Source organism: Pseudophryne corroboree, chromosome 4, assembly GCF_028390025.1.
Source record: "Pseudophryne corroboree isolate aPseCor3 chromosome 4, aPseCor3.hap2, whole genome shotgun sequence".
NCBI classification, from domain to species: domain Eukaryota; kingdom Metazoa; phylum Chordata; class Amphibia; order Anura; family Myobatrachidae; genus Pseudophryne; species Pseudophryne corroboree.
Window position 1 is genome coordinate 832,084,791 of NC_086447.1, and position 20,039 is coordinate 832,104,829.

General features: G+C 42.6%; 1 long non-coding RNA gene across 1 annotated transcript; it reads left to right on the plus strand.

Moving 5' to 3' along the window:
* Positions 1 to 14,907: 14,907 nt before the first annotated feature.
* LOC134911816 (uncharacterized) lies at positions 14,908 to 17,832 on the plus strand. The gene is made up of 2 exons (XR_010176865.1): positions 14,908 to 15,067; positions 17,715 to 17,832. It is a non-coding gene; the product is annotated as an uncharacterized LOC134911816 (long non-coding RNA).
* Positions 17,833 to 20,039: the final 2,207 nt, after the last annotated feature.

Sequence of the window (20,039 nt, forward strand, 5' to 3'; positions counted from 1 at the left end):
AGTTTAATTGGTTTATTATAGTTGACTAGTGCTGGTGAGTTGGTAGCGCCTTTTCTCGCCATCCCCCAATATTTAGTTTAAATGACAGGTCATCAAACAGTAAATACCAGTTTGACCTTTTAAATCTAGCAGTTGGTGTCGGTGTGGTTATTTCATAGTGATAAGCTAGCTAAGTTATAAATGTAAGTGAGTCAGAATAAAGTCATGGGTGACTTACTCTATTTAAATCATAATGACAACAGAAACTAACCAAATGACCCTGATCAAAAGTTTACATACCCCAGTTCCTAATACCGTGTATTGCCCCCTTTAACATCAATGACAGCTTGAAGTCTTTTGTGATAATTGTGGATGAGGCTCTTTATTTTCTCAGATAGTAAAGCTGCCCATTCTTCTTGGCAAAAAGCCTCCAGTTCCTGTAAATTCTTGGGCTGTCTTGCATGAACTGCACGTTTGAGATCTCCCCAGAGTGGCTCAATGATATTGAGGTCAGGAAACTGAGATGGCCACTCCAGAACCTTCACTTTATTAAGCTGTAGCCAATGACAGGTCGACTTGGCCTTGTGTTTTGGATAATTGTCATGTTGGAACGTCCAAGTACGTCCCATGCACAGCTTCCGGGCTGATGAGTGCAAATTTTCCTCCAGTATTTTCTGATAACATGCTGCATTCATCTTGCCATCAATTTTGACCAAGTTTCCAGTGCCTTTGTAGCTCACACATCCCCAAAACATCAGCGATCCACCTCCGTGTTTCACAGTAGGAATGGCGTACCTTTCATCATAGGCCTTGTTGATTTCTCTCCAAATGTAATGTTTATGGTTGTGGCCAAAAAGTTAAATTTTGGTCTCATCACTCAAAATGACTTTGTTCCAGAAGTTTTGAGGCTTGTCTCTGTGCTGTTTGGAGTATTGTAAGTGGGATGCTTTGTGGCATTTGCGTAGTAATGGCTTTCTTCTGGCGACTCGACTATGCAGCCCATTTTTCTTCAAATGCCTCCTTATTGTGCATCTTGAAATAACCACACCACTTTTTTTCAGAGAGTCCTGTATTTCAGCTGAAGTTATTTGTGGATTTTTCTTTGCATCCCGAACAATTTTTCTGGCAGTTGTGGCTGAAATTTTTGTTGGTCTACCTGACCGTGATTTGGTTTCCACAGAATCCCTCATTTTCCACTTCTTAATTAGATTTTGAACACTGCTGATGGCATTCTCAATTGCTTGGATATCTTTTTATATCCCTTTCCTGTTTTATACAGTTCAATTACCTTTTCCCGCAGATCTTTTGACAATTCTTTTGCTTTCCCTATGACTCAGAATCCAGACACGTCAGTGCAGCACTGGATGAAAGATGCAAGGGTCTTTCAGGAGTCCAGAAACTCACTGACCTTTTATACACACACACTGTTTACAAGCAAACAGATCACAGGTGAGGATGGTTACCTTTAGTAGCCATTCAAACCCGTTTGTGTCAACTTGTGTGCATGTTATCAGGCCAAAATCTCCAGGGTATGTAAACTTTTGATCAGGGTCATTTGGGTACTTTCTGTTGTCATTATGATTTAAAAACACAGTTGTTTGACAATAAATGGCTTCACCCAACCACTAACCATGAGTGAAAGAAAAGTTTGTGAGTTATCATTCATATTCTCTGACAAATGGCCAGAAAATCACAAATTCTGCTAGGGTACAGTATGTAAACTTATGAGCACAACTGTATATATATATATATATATATATATATATATATATATATATATATATTAACACATGTCCATCCAAAACTTTCCAGCCAAGGTATAGACAGAACCAGCACATTGCTTAATATTCAATCAGCTTTTTACTTCATATAGCAGGTATAATATTCAATTAGCTTATGAATTCATATAGCAAGTAAGCACAAACATCTGGATTCAGCAGATACTCATCGTATGCAAGGCAAATGCAGACTGGAAAAATCTCAAACAGCCATTTTTGGTGCTCCTTCCTCAGGGAAAAACCAGTAAAAGTGCCATAGTGCCTGGTGCTAAAGTGTCAAAGTGCTGTGCAAAGTGCTGCAACATAGGAGAGCATTATTTATCTGCTGAATCCAGCTGTTTGTGCTTACTTGCTATATGAAGTCATAAGCTGATTGAATATTATACCTGCTATATGGTTCTGTCTATACCTTGGCTGGAAAGTTTTGGATGGACATGTGTTAATATAACATTTGTTTAGACCGGTCACCTGCGCCTTTGCACAAGAAAGTGTCAGTGCGGCTTCTCGGGACTTTGTTCTGTGATTCCTCTATCTATTTTGATTGGAGTTGCACCACTACCTGATTTTAATTACATTGTCTTTGTATTTTTTATTGTTTTTTTTCTTTTTTTGTTACTGTTTGCACTTGCACTTTGTTGTATTATCCAATATAGGATGGAGAATGATGCCGATTATACTGGTACGAAGAGGTTTCTAGATAAAGATGTCACACGTATATTATTCAGCACTACTGACCAGCTTGCTTTTGATGTCGACACACCGTCTGAGATAAATTCTGATTTACTTAAACTGCGCAAAAGGTTGATAGAATTAGAATTACATGGGCTCACGTTCTCACAATATCATAAGGAGAACCTTATACCGAGAGGTCTAAGGATTAGAAATCAACCAACTCTGGGGCACAACAGTAAAGAATTTTGCAGACACTGGTGTCAAATACTCAATCAATGTAGCTTCGATCTTATGGTCTTAGTAGTTCAACAAGTGAATACTGACATTGAGAATGTTAAGAAAGAAATAGCCACTTGCGAAGCACAGGGTTTGTCTATACTTAAAGCTGATACTTCAGTTAATTGGTTGTCACAAATTGAGGAGAACTTGGTGTCTTTTAAGGGAGACTTGCTGGCTTTTAAAAAGACCAAATACAGAAAAGTAAAAGACGATTATAAAGAATCCAGGGTATACCCTTGGGTGTTCTCCCCGACCATTTGTCGGCCTTGGAGAACTGGACAGGGTTTTAAAAAAAGGGCTGAGGCCCAATTCACTGATATTGATTCCTTGACATCTCAAAGTGACTCTGATCACTCGTCACATAATAAGAACTCTGCGTCTTTTTTAGGCGAAAGGGCAAATACCAGAAGCCTATTAAAGGGGAACAGGAACTCAAAAAACCCTGCAGGCGAGGGGGGAGGAAACACAAAGGCAGTAAAAAATCCGAAAGGGGGCAGGAGATAACAGTACTGAATCTATCAACCTATATGCCCACTGCATTAGAAATGACTGTTCTGTCCAAAGGTCTGTCGTATGTACAGACATACCAGCAGAACAAATTTGACTGCGAAATTGAATTTTACAAGTTTCAACGACAATTACGCTTAAAAGATTTCTTTCACAGAAAGGGTGAAGGTACTGGACAACACTCCACCTTCAGGGGTAAAAGCACGTTTGATCCCCCTCCACATAATGCCTCAATAGAGACCTTTATGAGACTAGTGCGTATTGAGACACTAACCTCTATTTAGAAAGGGAGGATGTGTTTTTCAAACATGTCCAAGTCCGAGGCTGAAGCCATCAGGGGTTTGCGTGATAACCCTGATCTCATCATACGCCCCGCTGATAAGGGTGGGGCTATTGTGTTGATGAACCGCCTGGATTATATTAATGAGGTGTTACGCCAATTATCATATTCTGACTGCTATAAGCTCCTCCCCTTCGATCCAACAGAACATTTCAAAAGGGAGATCGATTCAATCATCCTTATGGGTTTATCTAACAACTGGATTGATGAATCCACTGTTAACTTTCTCATGCAGGAGTTCCCTAAGATCCCCTTGATCTACACTTTACCAAAAGTACATAAATCATTAGAGAAACCACCAGGGAGGCCCATTATTTTTGCACGGGGGTCTTTAAGCCAGCCAGTCTCCCAGTACATCGATTTCTATCTACAACCGGTAGTTCAAGCTACCCCCTATTATATTAAATACACCACAGATTTTCTCTGTAAATTGAATACTATTGGTACACTGACTTCTGAATGTATACTGGTGACTTTAGACGTCACCAGTTTATAGACCAATATTGGGCATACAGAAGAAATTTCTGCGGTAAAGGAATCTTTGAGCCACAGTCCACAGTATGCGGGTCCCCCTATGGAATTTTTTCTTTTGTTGATGGAGGTGGTGCTCCACAAAAATTACTTTTTGTTTAACAATTCTTTTTATTTACAACTTAAAGGCACAGTGATGGGGTCTAATATGGCCCCATCGTATGCCAATTTATTTATGTATCAGTATGAAAAGTGTCATATCATGGGTGACACATTGTACTCAGAATACATTAAATTCTATGTACGATATATTGACGATCTTTTCATACTGTGGACTGGTGGCGAAAAGATGCTAACTGATTTTGTTAATAAACTTAACAATTTGCCGGGGTCCATCAGATTTGCCAGCAATCACAGTGCTTCAGAGATCAATTTTCTTGATGTTTCTGTGCAGATATGTAATAGGGTACTGTCAACAGGAATCTTCAGGAAGCCCACTGATAAAAATTCTCTCTTACTTGCATCTAGTTTCCACCCACTAGCTTTAAAGAAGGGGTTACCCTTTTCTCAATTAGTTTGAGTGGCAAGAATCACCTCTAACCGTGAGGAATTGCCTGATGCTCTTGCAATGATGGGTGACAAATTCATCAACAGAGGATATGACATCGCAGAAGTGCAACAGGCCATAGATAGATGTTTGCAACTGCCACGGGATGAATTGCTACAATCACGAGTTAAGCCGGAGCCAGAACGTTTGGTTTTTGCCAGCACTTACTCTATTTCCTCCGGTAATGCTCGCCAGTCAATTCGCAGACACTGGCACATATTGCAATCAGACCCGGTGGTGCAGAACTATTGTAACAAGCCACCATTATTTTGCTATAAGCGGAGCTGTAACCTGAAAGAAAAAGTGACCTTCTCTGATATTAGCCCACGTGTGTGGGCAGGGGAACAAATTGTTTACAACTTCAAACTGGTGCCTACACATGTCCTGGTTGTGTCAATTGCAACTTTATGCTGACTGGTAAAAGCTGCTGTCACCCCACGAGGGGAACACGTTATCCTTTACGCTATCGGATGACATGTGAAACTAAATTTGTGACCTACATGATAACTTGTCCTTGCAAGAAGGTTTACATAGGGAAAACCATACGCATGCTTAAAGAGAGAATTGGAATGCACAGATCCTCTATAAAAAAGGCCTACCAGAAGGTAGACGGGAACACGCCCGCCTCCAGTTGCGAGACATTATGTTGCACAGGGACATAAGCTGAGTGATTTTGCATATATGCCGATCGAACATGTGCCACCCTTGAGAAGGGGAGGTGACAGACACAAATTACTGTTACAACAAGAGTGTCGTTGGATGTACCGTATGAATGCGATGGTACCCCATGGTTTAAATAAGGAATTTTCCTTTAGTTCCTTTCTTTAAGTAATTTCTGATGGACCCCTTATAGGATGCATAGATTATGCCTTGTATTTGCTTTTTGGCTATTGTTTTTTGGCTATTGATGGTATAATTCTCATTATTGTGTTTATATCACTTTATTTTTGTTTAATGCATATTTGGGATCATTTTGATACTATGAAGCCACTGTGGCCATGGAGTATATATGCTATACTAATTGGAATACTTAACAGATTAATAAGATTCTTAATTAACGCTCTGGAGTATTTACTGATCCTTATATGTATTTTGTTTTGTTTTTGTTACTTTTTTTATGGTTTTTGTTTCTATATTGTGCATAACACTTCTATCTGGTATTCTGGGCCCGTGAGTAGTGTTGCCGGGGACGCTGTTGCTAGCCGCGTCTCCCGGACCTGGACTTCTGCCTTGTTGATGCGCCGCTTGCGTTCCACGGGCCGGAACTTCCGGTCACATGGTACGCTGCGTGCGTTCCACCGGCAGGCGGTTCCGGGAATGGGGATTGCGGTGTGACCGGCCCCGGGGTGGCACGGGACTCCAGGTGCCAGTGATGAATATGATTAGGGGAGCATAAATAATGCTCTCCTATGTTGCAGCACTTTACACAGCACTTTGACACTTTAGCACCAGGCACTATGGCACTTTTACTGATTTTCCCCTGAGGAAGGAGCACCGAAAACGGCTGTTTGGGATTTTTCCAGTCTGCATTTGCCTTGCATACGATGAGTATCTGCTGAATCCAGATGTTTGTGGTTACTTGCTATATGAAGTCATAAGCTGATTGAATATTATACCTGCTATATGAAGTAAAAAGCTGATTGAATATTAAGCAGTGTGCTGGTTCTGTCTATACCTTGGCTGGAAAGTTTTTGATGGACATGTGTTAATATAACATTTGTTTAGACCGGTCACCTGTGCCTTTGCACAAGAGAGTGTCAGTGCGGCTTCCCGGGACTTTGTTCTGTGATTCCTCTATATATATATATATATATATATATATATAATCAATTGGTGATTTTAAATTAGTTTAATATACTAGGTGATAATACACCCCCGTAACCCTTTCACGCCCTTGTGGCATGCAATATTTGTATTATATGTAGTATTACCTTCAATCATAATTGTGTGAGTGGTTAAATATTCCCGGACAAAGGGTCTGCGATGGTTAAGGGGTCGTAGCCCCTTGCAATGGCGTGAACAGCGCACGCAGGGCCTGATGAATCACCTAGTAGGTGCTGTGGTTGGGGGAGTGGCGAGTGCGTGGGAGACGCGGATGGGGAGGGGGTCTGGGGGTGCCGAGGGTGGGGGAGGGGCTGGTGCGTGGTGCCGTGGGTGGGGGAGGGACGGGTGTGGTGGTGCGGTGGGTGGGGGAGGGGCGGGTGCGGGCAGTGACACTGCACACCCACTCACTGCACAGCACTATCACTTTTTACATTGATTCAGCGTCCAGACATTACCCTCTGCGATATCACCCACTCTATCCGTTACATTAGCCATCTCTGGGCTTCCAGGCCGGCAGCCCAGGTGCTGTGTTGCGGAGTCAGGGCCTCTGGGGATCTGAGCGCGGCTGTGGTGGGGAGGCACTTCTGTGACATCACACGCAGAGGAGGCTACAGGGCTCAGAGAGTATGCAGCGCAGGGAGGGCTATGAAAGCCTTCCGCTGCACGGCTTATATAACCATCTATTCCAGTGTCCGCAGCAGCTTTTGTTCCACCTGCGCCGTGGCTAGGGAGTGGGGATTGTTGATGCTGGAGGGGGCAGGCGGACTGGCAGCAGGACAGAGGGGGTCATTCCGACCCGTTCGCACGCTGCTGTTTTTCGTAGCAGTGCGAATGGGTCGGTTCTGCGCATGTGCGGCGGCTGCAATGTGCAGGCACGTCGTTGCCCAGCGATCGCTGCGGCATACGCAAGAAGATTGACAGGAGGAAGGTGTTCCGGGGCGTCAACTGACCGTTTTCTGGGAGTGGTGTGGCGAACGCAGGCGTGTCTAGGCGTTTGCAGGGCGGGTGTCTGACATCAATTCTGGTACCTGACAGGCTGTAGACATCGCAGCGGGTAAGTAACTCCAGAGTTGCTCAGAAACAGCACAAAATGTTTTTGCATAGCTCGGCTGCACCAGGGTTCGCTGCCTTGCTATGCAAAAAAGCCCTCCCCCATAGGCTGGGTCTAGTTGATCGCATGGGCAGCAAAAAATTGCTACGTGTGATCAACTCGGAATGACCCCCATAGGACGCTGCAGTAAAAGGATTTTTTGTTTTCCCTATCTACAGCGCAGAGACTTTCTGCAGATGCAGTGGCATACCTTCCAGCTGTAACTTTTTGGCAGGTACAGTACCTTTTTTTTATGGTCTGTACCGATTTTTGGCTCTGCAGACTTCCATTGAAAGTATAGGAAAAGGGGCATGACCACACCACTGTACCCGTGGCCACGCCCCCTTTTCACATTTGTAGGGATTTTTTATGTGTAAATTGTTGGAGGGTATGTTGCTGCAGATGCAGTGGGCCTATTTTGGGGTGTGGACCTGAGGCTGCAGCTCCATCAGCCCCATTGTTAATCCTGCTCTGTGAACACACAGCAGCCAAAAGGCAGAACCTCCCATTGGATGTAACCTGTGTGGGAGGGCATTTTTCACCCAACCAGCTGTGGACTGGGTGTGATAGACCTGCTGCTAACCCAATGAGAGCTAGCCACTCCCAGCGTTAGCCACACAGTCACAGAGTGACAGATTTGGGCAATTATATAGGAGATATTTGAGGCCCTTGTTATTTGTCCCTGTTTGCTGGACTCCAGAACGTTTTAATACGCAATGCCCTGTGGTGGCGATATAGTGGTCCTATAATCATGGGAGGGCTGTGCGTTCCACCTGGGTAGAACGCAAGCCAGAAATGTGGGAACACATAGCTCTGGAGGCATAGCACTGCGCGGTTCAGCTAGATGGAAGCGGGACCGAAAGTTCCAGTAGCTACGGATGTGTGCGGACTTCCAGATATGCGTTCCGCTGTGGTGGAACGCATGCAGATTTGTTATCTATGTTGTTAGGTAATCTGGAGAGTCAGCAGGAATGAGACTTAACTACAGTAGGTGGATATCTTGAGTCCAATAAATATTACTATTATTGTGATTAGGTTCTGAGGCTAGATGAAGTTTGCTAATGTAGGCGATATACTGATGACGTAATTTCCGGTGATGTCTGTGCGTGGAGGCAGTCAGGGTGCTCCAGTGGTATTTATAGACCTACTTGCATGGGTAAGAGGGATTGTTTGTTTGTTTGTTTGTTCCAGCAAATCAGCTCTGAGGTCTTAACAAAGGTCCTTAGGGGACCGAAACATAGATTATGGCTGATATTCAATTATCTGCAGTAATTTATTGCAGTTAATTGCTTCACCTGGGGCTTTTCAATTAGCCCCAATACCTGCCACCCAAAGCAAAATCCCCAATCAGCAGCCTTCGCAGCTGCTGTAACACATGGGTCCGGATACCTAGGGGTCTATTTACCAAGACTTGGATGGAGATAAAGTACCAGCCAATCGGCTCCTAAAGGGGGGTACTCACAGAGCGATATTCTAAGCAATTTGACTAGATTGCTTAGAATTTGAGCATTATCGCTCCATGTGTATCCCCTACAGTGATAGCGATGCGCAGCCCCGCGCATTGCTATCACTGGTGCTAGATTGGCCTGCATGCAGGCCAATCTAGCGGGTCGCTCACTTCACCCGCTGGGTGAAATGAGCGGCCCTCCCATCTCCCCTCGCACGCTCAGCACAGATCGCGATGTGCTGAGCGGCGGGAGAGATGTGTGCCGAGCGGTCTATATGGGCCTTAACTGTCATTTTTCAAACACAGCCTGTGACATGGCAGTTAGGAGCCGATTGGCTGGTACTTTATCTCCAGCGACTTTATCTCCTCCAAGGCTTAGTAAATAGACCCCCTAATCCAGGATTCCATGTGTTAATGCATGATAACAGGACATTATTGGTCTGTGATTCAGCTCTGCTCTGTTGTTCTCATAGGGCGTCACGGAGTCCGGTTGCTATGGTGCGCCCCGGGTTGGAGAGCAAGCCGTGGCGCTGCCATGGCAACGCCCGGAAACCTGGTCCCAGAAATGTTTCATCTGAGGCGGACCAGGATCTCCAGTGCGTCTGAGAGTGGAGAGCAGCGTGGCGTCTTTGGCTGGGGTATATTAAGGGGTAAGTGTTCTGGTGTTTTCTGGAAGAAGGAGTGGGAGCTCCGAAACGTCAAAATACATACCAGTGTGTTTTCTTTGAAATACCCCGTGAGTGTCGTTTATTTCTGACTTTGGATCTGTATATGCTCTAGGAATCAGGCACCGGGGGATGATGCTTATGAGATACTGAGTGCCGACTGAATTGGAGGACTGTGTTTGGTGCTGCCTGGCAGCAAGTGGTATGGCACCTAAATAACTTTTTATTATACCAATGTTTTGAATACCCCAGACATTTTATGAAAATTTATGAAAATGTATGCGCTCTGTGTTATATCAGTGAGGGACAGGGTGCTATTGTGCATTGAAGATACACATGATGGAGATGTCAGCAGGGGTTTTGACCTCTGAAGATGTAGCTTGTGTATGATAAGGAGGCTAAACAAAACATGGAGGATGTTTATTTTCAGTTATTTAAATTGAGATATCGAGAAACAGACTATCTGCTGCATGCTTCTCCCCTCTCGGAATATTATAGAGAGAGGAAAATCCTGCGGGGATTCCGCTCTAAAAATACACCCACCATTGGTCGGAATAATCCTGAGTTTGTGCGCAAGTGGGTGGGTATTTTGAATAGATGCTCACTAGACCTGATGGTTCTAGTCATTGAGGAATCCCGCCGTGAATTAGAAGCAACGCATGTTAAAATTGCCAAATTACAAAAAGATGCCAAAAAACTCTTGGAAGATCCGGTTAATGCTAGCTGGATAACCAAGTTTGAACAAAAGTGTGAACAATACAAGAAAGATCTCTTAAAGTTCAAGAGGAATCAGAAGTATGCAGTGGATAATGGTTATGATTAAAATCGTGTATACAGATGGTTGGCTGATGGAGATAATGGCAATCGTGGTAATGAGAGGGAATGGAGACATAGACCCTGGCACAGGGGGACATCAAGAAACCGCAACCAAGCGGAAACTTCCAATAGTCACAGTGATAGTGACTTTGTGATATCGAAATCCTACGAGCCTAGTTCTTCTGCTGGTGTCCCTTTAGGTCACCCACCAGAGTCCTCCAATCCGGTAAAAGAGTGGCCACCCGTAGGGACGGACAACACAAAAGGAACAACAACAAGGAAAGCAGCAAAGAACAAACAGTAATATTTAATTTATCACAGAGGGTGTTAACAGACGCAGAGGTTAGTGTGTTGCAAAAGGGCCTTTCATTTGTCCCAACTAATCTCCATAATGATTTTGAATAGAGGAGAGAGCATCATAGGTTTGCGCGTAAATTGCGCTTAAAGGAACATTTTCAACATAAACCTACTATGATAGAAACTACAACGGTGGGAAGATTTATTCAATCTGCTTCAAGATCTACCTATGACCCTCCATCCCTTAACCTCCCTCTGAAGACTTTCAACCGGCTGCTGGACGACTCTGTTACCAGATTTCAAGGGGACCCGGGTAAGATTCAGAAAAATCTGTCTAAATTGGAAACTACGGCATTAAAAAAATCTGGCCCAGTATGAGGACATCACCATTAGGCCCGCCGATAAGGGCGGGGCCATAGTGGTCCAAGATATAAGGGACTATCGTATGGAAATTGAACAACTTCTTGCATAAATTGACGTCTACCGAAAATTACCATGTGACCCCACCAAGCGGTATCAATTAAAATTACGTTCAATATTAGATGCGGCAGTTAAAGATGGACTAATCTCTCCAGTACTACAGAAAATCTTGTACAGAGAGTTTCCTAAGGCTCCAGTCTTGTATACGCTGCCAAAATTGCATAAAAACCAGGACAAACCGCCTGGGTGGCCTATCATTTCTGCTCGTGACTCATTATATCAGTCTATCGCCCAATTATTGGACTTTATCGTGCAGCCTCTATTGCTATTTACAAATAAATCGATGTATAAATTGCGCAAATTTAGTCCTAAATGATTACATGAAATAGAAGAGCGTTACTTCCCTTTTGTTTCTTTATGGGGAATAACTTCTCAGTATCACCATATATTGAATTGTCTGAACTGAAAAAAATATAATAACACAATAGTGCAGACATCCAATTCAAAAAACACAGAACAGTTCTTTATATACCACACTCACAATGTGTCAATGGGTTGCAAGCATATAGTAAGTTTCAGCTTGAAGGAAAATGATTCTTCTGATATCCACCTGAACTTCAGGCTGAAACAGAATAAGGCAAAGCAATAGTGCAGACTTCCCATTCAAAGGAAAAAGGTTTTTTAATAACAAATGCACTCACAAACAAAAGAAATTTAAAAGCATGTAATAACACTGGTGCTAGAGATGGCTGTATACTCATCGATCCAAAAAGCCCACAGAGTTCCGGATACTCCTAAGCGCAAGTTCAGGATCAGTCCTATTCCTCAGTCCACCAGGAAAAGCTTAAAGCGGTGTGGCTTCTTTTTTACCTGGTGGACTGAGGTATAGGACTGATCCTGAACTTGCGCTTAGGAGTATCCGGAACTCTGTGGGCTTTTTGGATCGATGAGTATACAGCCATCTCTAGCACCAGTGTTATTACATGCTTTTAAATTTCTTTTGTTTGTGAGTGCATTTGTTATTAAAAAAACCTTTTTCCTTTGAATGGGAAGTCTGCACTATTGCTTTGCCTTGTTCTGTTTCAGCCTGAAGTTCAGGTGGATATCAGAAGAATCATTTTCCTTCAAGCTGAAACTTACTATATGCTTGCAACCCATTGACACATTGTGAGTGTGGTATATAAAGAACCGTTCTGTGTTTTTTGAATTGGATGTCTGCACTATTGTGTTATTATATTTTTTTCAGTTCAGACAATTCAATACAGGTTGAGTATCCCTTATCCAAAATGCTTGGGACCAGCAGTATTTTGGATATGGGATTTTTCCGTATTTTGGAATAATTGCATACCATAATGAGATATCATGGTGATGGGACCTAAATCTAAGCACAAAATGCATTTATGTTACATATACACCTTATACACACATCCTGAAGGTCATTTTAGCCAATATTTTTTTATAACTTTGTGCATTAAACAAAGTGTGTGTACATTCACATAATTCATTTATGTTTCATATACACCTTAAACACACAGCCTGAAGGTCATTTAATACAATATTTTTAATAACTTTGTGTATTAAACAAAGTTTGTGTACATTGAGCCATCAAAAAACAAAGGTTTCACTATCTCACTCCCACTCAAAAAAGTCCGTATTTCGGAATATTCCGTATTTCGGAATATTTGGATATGGGATACTCAACCTGTATATGGTGATACCCGAGAAGTTATTCCCCATAAAGAAACAAAAGGGAAGTAACGCTCTTCTATTTCATGTAATCATTTAGGACTAAATTTGTGCAATTTATACACCGATTTATTTGTAAACAGTTGTATATGGAAAATTAGTGGATTTTTCCAAGGTGTATATGCTGTATTTTTTAATGTCGGTCTAGCGCAAATTCACACAAATACTTTTTGGTACAAATTACTCTATTGCTATTGAAAAAGTCTTTCCTCAAGGACACGACTAGTTTCATCAAATTATTGATGGAAATTCATATGGTACCGGATAGTACCCTTATGTGCTGTTTAGATGTGTGTAACCTTTACACGTCGATCCCTCATACAGAAGGATTGGCGTCTATGAGGCTTTTTTACATCAGTTCCTTGATACGTCTGTTTTTAATCATGACTTGTTTATGCTACTCCTTGAATTTACATTGCTGAGAAATTATTTTCTTTATGACAGTCAATACTTTTTGCAACTATGTGGTTGTGCCATGGGGTCGGCAGTGGCCCCGGCATACGCGAACATTTTCATGTTCAGTATGGAAGACCATATGTTCCTTGATAGACCTGAGATAAGTCAAATTATTTTGGCATACACCCGGTACATAGATGACATTTTCATTCTATGGACCGGGGTTGCGGACAAATTTGATCAATTGATGCTGGAGGTGAATCAGATGGATACCACGATTAAATTTACTCATTCGTATAGTATGGAGGTCATGCAGTTTCTGGATGTAAAGGTCTTAATCACCAATGGACGTATTGAAACTGACATCTACTTCAAAGATGTCGATCGTAATATGTTCCTGTTGGCTGGTAGTCATCACCCTCCTACTCTGAAACGAGGTCTTCCCCTGTCACAGATGATGAGGGTGGCGAGGATTATAAGTGATAAGTCTATAATATCTGATTGCTTAGATGTGTTGATTAGAAAATTTACAGCGAGAGGTTATGATCTTAAAACACTCCAGTCACAGAAACAGCATGTACTTAGAATGCCTAGATAGCAATTGTTGGAACCATCTACATATGAAGACAGTAATGCTATTCCATGGGTGAGTACTTACTCTGTGGCCAGTCCAATTATCAAACAAGCCACCATGGCACTTTGGCCCATAGCAAAATCAGACAAGGAACTAATGTGTTTTAATGACAGTAGACCTATGGCTGCATTGAAGCGAAAATGTGTAATGTCAGAGATAGACTTGTAATAACAGATATCTTTGGCCGTGGTATTCCTAAACCCCCAAATGTATGTACCAAATCACCAGTGTGCTACAGATGTCATAATTGTGGAACATGTCAATACATGAGTCCTTGTAGAAGCTTTAAACATCCTCACTCTAGTAAGATGTTTGACATCCGCCATGTACTTACATGTAAGACCACTCATGTAGTTTATGTAATTTTCTGTCCTTGTGGTCTGTTCTATGTGGAACAGACCACCCACAAGTTTAGAGATCGCATGGCGCTTCACCGTTCTAGCATTGATTTATCGCTCTCTGCGAAGGACCATCAATCAGTCAGTGGCGCGCCATTTTAAGGATAAAAGTAATCAGTTAGCTGCACTTAGATATTTTATTATAGATCATATGCCAGAATCTCCAAGTGGTGGAGATCGTGGTAAGGCGTTGCTTCTAGCTGAATCCAGATGGATCTGTAGACTTAATCTTATTCAGCCCCAGGGGCTGAATGAGAAAATAAATTGCAACAGTATTATGTAATTTCCATATATTCGTAAATTATATTTGTTTAAGTTGAGGTTTTGATTAGTCTTTTTTTCCTTCATAACAGGGTACTATTGCTGTTGGTGTATTTGTGTCATTTTTTTTTTCCTGTATGCTGCTAAATGTTTTCTACAGTGGGCTCTCTATATGGTATACTTATCTTCTTGCACATGTTTGTAATTTTTTATTCATTTATATTTATGTGGGGACTGCTGTGATTCAGCTCTGCTCTGTTGTTCTCATAGGGCGTCCCGGAGTCCGGTTGCTATGGTGAGCCCCGGGTTGGAGAGATAGCCGTGGTGCTGCCATGGTAAAACCTGGAAGCCTGCTCCCAGAAATGCGTCATCTGAGGTGGACCAGGAGCTCCGGTGTGTCTGAGAGCGGCGTGGCATCTATGGATCGTGTATATCAAGGGGTAAGTGTTGTATACATGTTTGTTCTGGTGTTTTCTGGAAGAAGGAGCGGGAGCTCCGAAACCTCAAAATATATACCAGTGTGTTTTCTTTGAAATACCCCGTGAGTGCCATTTATTTCCGACTTTGGATCTGTATATGCTCTAGGACTCAGGCACTGGGGGATGATGCTTATAAGATATTGAGTGCCGACTGAATTGGAGGTCTATACACATATATATATATATATATATATATATATAATATAAATAACAAAAGAGGACTAGTATGTACGGATTTACACAATTTTTCAGTTACATACTGCACTCTTTGGCACATTGTCCTCTTTTGTTGTTTGTAGATTTTGATCCTAGACTAAGGATGATGACCCATAAGCGCACACAGGGGGGTTTCTGAGTACGCAGAACCCCCCCCGGGGCTCCGATCTATCGTGCAGCAGCTGGCGATTTAAAAAAAAAATACATTACAACCACCGGAGTGTGACTTCCTGTGTGCTGCAGCAGCTGCCTCCAGTAACCTGGTGCACAGTGAGAGTCTGAGAGGCTGGCTGCTGACAAGTATGCGTTGGTGCACAGTGAGAGGTGAGAAGCTCATGGCAGTGGCGCTGTGTTGTGTCTACTCCCCACCAGGGCACTGACTCAATATGCGTCCGGGGCTGGCAGACACAATATTCCAGGGGCAGAAGGGTGGGCTCTCCTTGGGGAGATGATCATGGTGCCTGAGCTGTCTATGGAGGGGTGGGGGTGCTGCTGGGGGGTGGTGTGTGATCATGGTGTGGAGGGGTGGGGGTGCTGCTGGTGGGTGGTCTGTGATCATGGTGTGGAGGGGTGGCATGTGTGATCATGGTGTGGATGGGTGGGGGTGCTGCTCTGGCGTGGTGTGTGATCATGGTGTTGAGTGGTGGGGATGCTGCTGGGGTGGTTGTGTGTGATCATGGTGGATGTCCTCTCTTTGGAGAGGTGGGGGGGTACATGAGCAACTTGAAGTACACAATAAAGTGAATGTTGCAGGCTTAATCTGGTTACAAATTTTCTTCATTGGTCTGTAACCAATTATTTGGAAACCCCCCTTTCAAAATCCTGCGTTTGCCACTGGGACCACCCATTTTGAAGACAGGAGTGTGTTCACATTTGCTTTATCTGATTTTCATTTTTGGAATTTTTCTGTTTTCTGTGTGTGTTTTTGTTTGTTTCAATAATTGATTTTTTGGAGATAATTGTACATTTAAGTGCTGAGAGTTTTCTACTTTTCAAACATATGCATACATACATAAATGCGCGCGCGCGCACGCACGCACACTCACACACACACACACACACACACACACACACACACAAAATATATATACATCACTGATCACACAATAGGCCCTTCAGAAATTTCAGCTCCAGGCCCTTGAGAACCTTAATCTGGCACTGCCCATAGGGAAGTATAAAGTGGTTGGACCTACTGGATAAACAGCTCCTGATATAATTATTTTCCACATTTATTATCAATTTTTATTTAACATTCATTTATACCAGTCCAGCAGATTCCATAGCACCAATATATTATATTAACTTGGTTGTTGGGGGGCGGCATCAAATGTGGAACATTCAAAAACATCAAAACTTTGAGCAATCCAAATGAAGCACTGGCCATCCAGCATATGTAGATTCAGATCTCCTCAGAATCCTCTGAGGATAAATGATAACATACAAGGACATTCCACGTTCATAATAATTGGCTGAGTGGAAATAGAGACCATTACACGCCCTACACTTTAAGTGGATTCACAAAAAAACAGATGAATTTGGATCACTGCATTTGCAGCAAATAAATTATCCACTACAGGAAGCTGGTAGCCATCTCCTCTGGGAACAAAGGGCTGTTGTGCGCTGTTTCCTTTACGGGAGATTGATGAAGGATAATGCAGCATATGTAATAAAATCTTTCATTTTGGTCTTTGTGTGAATGTGCTGTCTGCTTATAAGAAGGTCAAACTGCAACGTGGCCTTTGCGTTGCCCTCAATCCAATACTGGTCTTGCGAGATTTTATCTCTAGCCACATTGTTTCATATTTTCTTTTCTATTATTCGTGTAGAATATTGAGTTGCAGAATGTCATATACCATGCACTATGCCAGGAATATATTTCAAAGCTTGACAAAAATTGAAGTTTGAAAAAAAAAAAAGAATTTGCCTGCTGGTTTGCAGTGAGTTGGCTGATGTAACGTTTCCTATTTCCCACCTCGCACATTGCCCCGAGTCATTATTAAACAGTGCTATACCATGCATTGAGGAGATGGATTATGAATTTGCAATGCTATCCTTCACATCTGCTTGTACTAAACAAAGTAAACACGGAGAGAACACAACATATGAATTTGGCTAGGAGACTGTGTTTATGCACATAGGAAAGCAGCTGGTCTTCCTGAAGATAACAGATTTCTGGCTACCAGTGCAAGGTGCTTCTCATGAATACTGTATGATAAGAAAACTTTTTATAAAACCCTCTAACATACCGTAATTATACTGTTCAAATATATCTAAGCCAGCATTAAAGGTTAGATTTAAAGTGTAATTATTGCTAAGCATGTAGTCATTACTGCCTACTGTATGAATGCATTGTCTGGTTAATTTCAATGTTCTTCTAATCTATTTCTTGTAGGCAAAAGTCAAACTTTTGAAAATGAATCGTGACCTATAGCAATGGCCAGAAAAGTGTACATAGCCTCTGACATATTTGCTCTGCTGCTCAGTCTTCAATGAAATATCAAATTCACCCATTCCAGTATTTGCCATCTATTCTGAGTTTGTGCTAACGGACAGTTCATTTTAGTATAGTTATCAGATGAAGTTGTTTAGAGTATTTTATTAAATGGGAGTCAGTTGATAGACAGTTAAAAAATAGTCAGTCATTAGGTTGACACTATATGATTGACGGTCAAAAGTCCGACAGTTAAAAGGTCGACATGGTCAAAAGGTTGACACATTTTTTTTATAGATTTTTCATGTTTTTAAAAAAAAAAAATTATTTACTATCCATGACACAGACTAATTTTTTTATTTTTTTTCATTTACTATCCATGTCACAGACCTCTACTAACCGTGTGGCGAGTGAGCAAATTTCAACAAATTGTGGGGGGAGGGGGGGGAATTAAACACAATATAACAGTAAGAATTTTTTTTTCTGTTGACATTTTGTCCCTGTTGACATTTTGACTGCCGACTGTTTTTGGCTTCGGACTTTTGACCCTGTCGGACTTTTGACTGTCGACCTAATGACTGTCTAACTTGTATACCACACCCTTATTAAAATGCCTAGTTGCTGATGTTCTTCCTTCTGCCCATGCTCAAACCCCAATCTCAGGCCTCATGCTACAATAAAAAAAACCAGGAGACAATATTTGGGGAAAGAGGTGGCTAAGAAAGTATGCACAAAGCAATCAGGTCCCGCCAAAAACAACAATAAACTGATAAAGATGCCAGACACCCTCCCTGCGTCCAGGTCATGTAGATCTCCTATTCCTACTCTTACCTCATCACTAAAGCCCCCACAGGTTGGTGTCCAGGACTACGTATCACTGCCTGCTGCATAGATTCACATGGCTGTGTCCGTCTGCGACTAATAAAGTTTGCAAATATCAACAAAATTATTGTGCATATAAAAAAAAACACAAATGTTTGAGTGGTCAATTCATTGAAGCCAAAAGGCCAAAACCCTACAAGCAATCCTACAGTATATATACCTTCCAATACTCTCCCTACCCTGCTTCTTCTCCATTGGCCTTTACAATACAACAGCCTACCTTGTATCCAAATATTACCCTTACCAAACTCCAGAGGCGTAACTTGGGTTTTTGGATCCCAGGGCAAGACGAAGAGTGAAGCCCCCCCCCAAAAAAAAATAATAATAAAAAAATATGTATAAACTCAAGTATGAGCGCACGCCGTAAAAAATGGGCATGGTCACACATAAGAAGGGGCGTGGTCACATAACAGAAGGGGCGTGGTCACTGAAAATGGTGCGTGTCAACATGATTATCACCTACCCCCTGTGTTGCCTCTCAGCACACTATCACCTCCCCTTGTGTCGTCTCTCAGCACACTATCACCTACCCCTTGTGTCGTCTTTTTTGCACATTACGACAGTAGTGTCCCCTATTTACACAGTACGCAGGCAGAGTCCCTTATTTACACAGTACGCAGGCAGAGTCCCTTATTTACATAGTACGCAGGCATGTCCCCTTTTTACACAGTACGCAGACAGTCCCCATTTTATACAGTACGCAGGCAGAGCTCCCTTTTTACACAGTAAACACAGTGCCAGATACACATTACCCCACAGTGCCAGATACATATTGCCCCCACAGTGCCAGATACATATATGCCCCCACAGTGCCAGATACATATTGCCTCCACAGTGCCAGATACATATATGCCCCCACAGTGCCAGATACATATTACCCCTCAGTGCAAGATACACATTTCCCCACAGAGATACATATTACCCCACAGTGCCAGATACACATTGCCCCACAGAGATACATATTGCCCCACAATGCCAGATACACACTGCCAGATACACATTGCCCCACAATGCCAGATACACACTGCCAGATACACATTGCCCCACAGTGCCAGATACACATTGCCAGATACACATTGCCCCACAGAGATACACATTGCCCCACAGTGCCACTGCCAGATACACATTGCCCACAGAGATACACATAGCCCCACAGTGCCACTGCCAGATACACATTGCCCCACAGAGATACACATTGCCCCATAGAGCCACTGCCAGACACACATTGCCCCACAGTGATGTACACATTGCCCCACAGTGCCACTGCCAGATACACATTTCACCACAGTGCCACTGCCAGATACACATGACCCCACAGTGCCACTGCCAGATACACATTGTGTGTGTCGTCGCCCCCCCCGCCGCTCCCACTCTCCGCTGGTCGCTGCTATGTGATAATGTGAG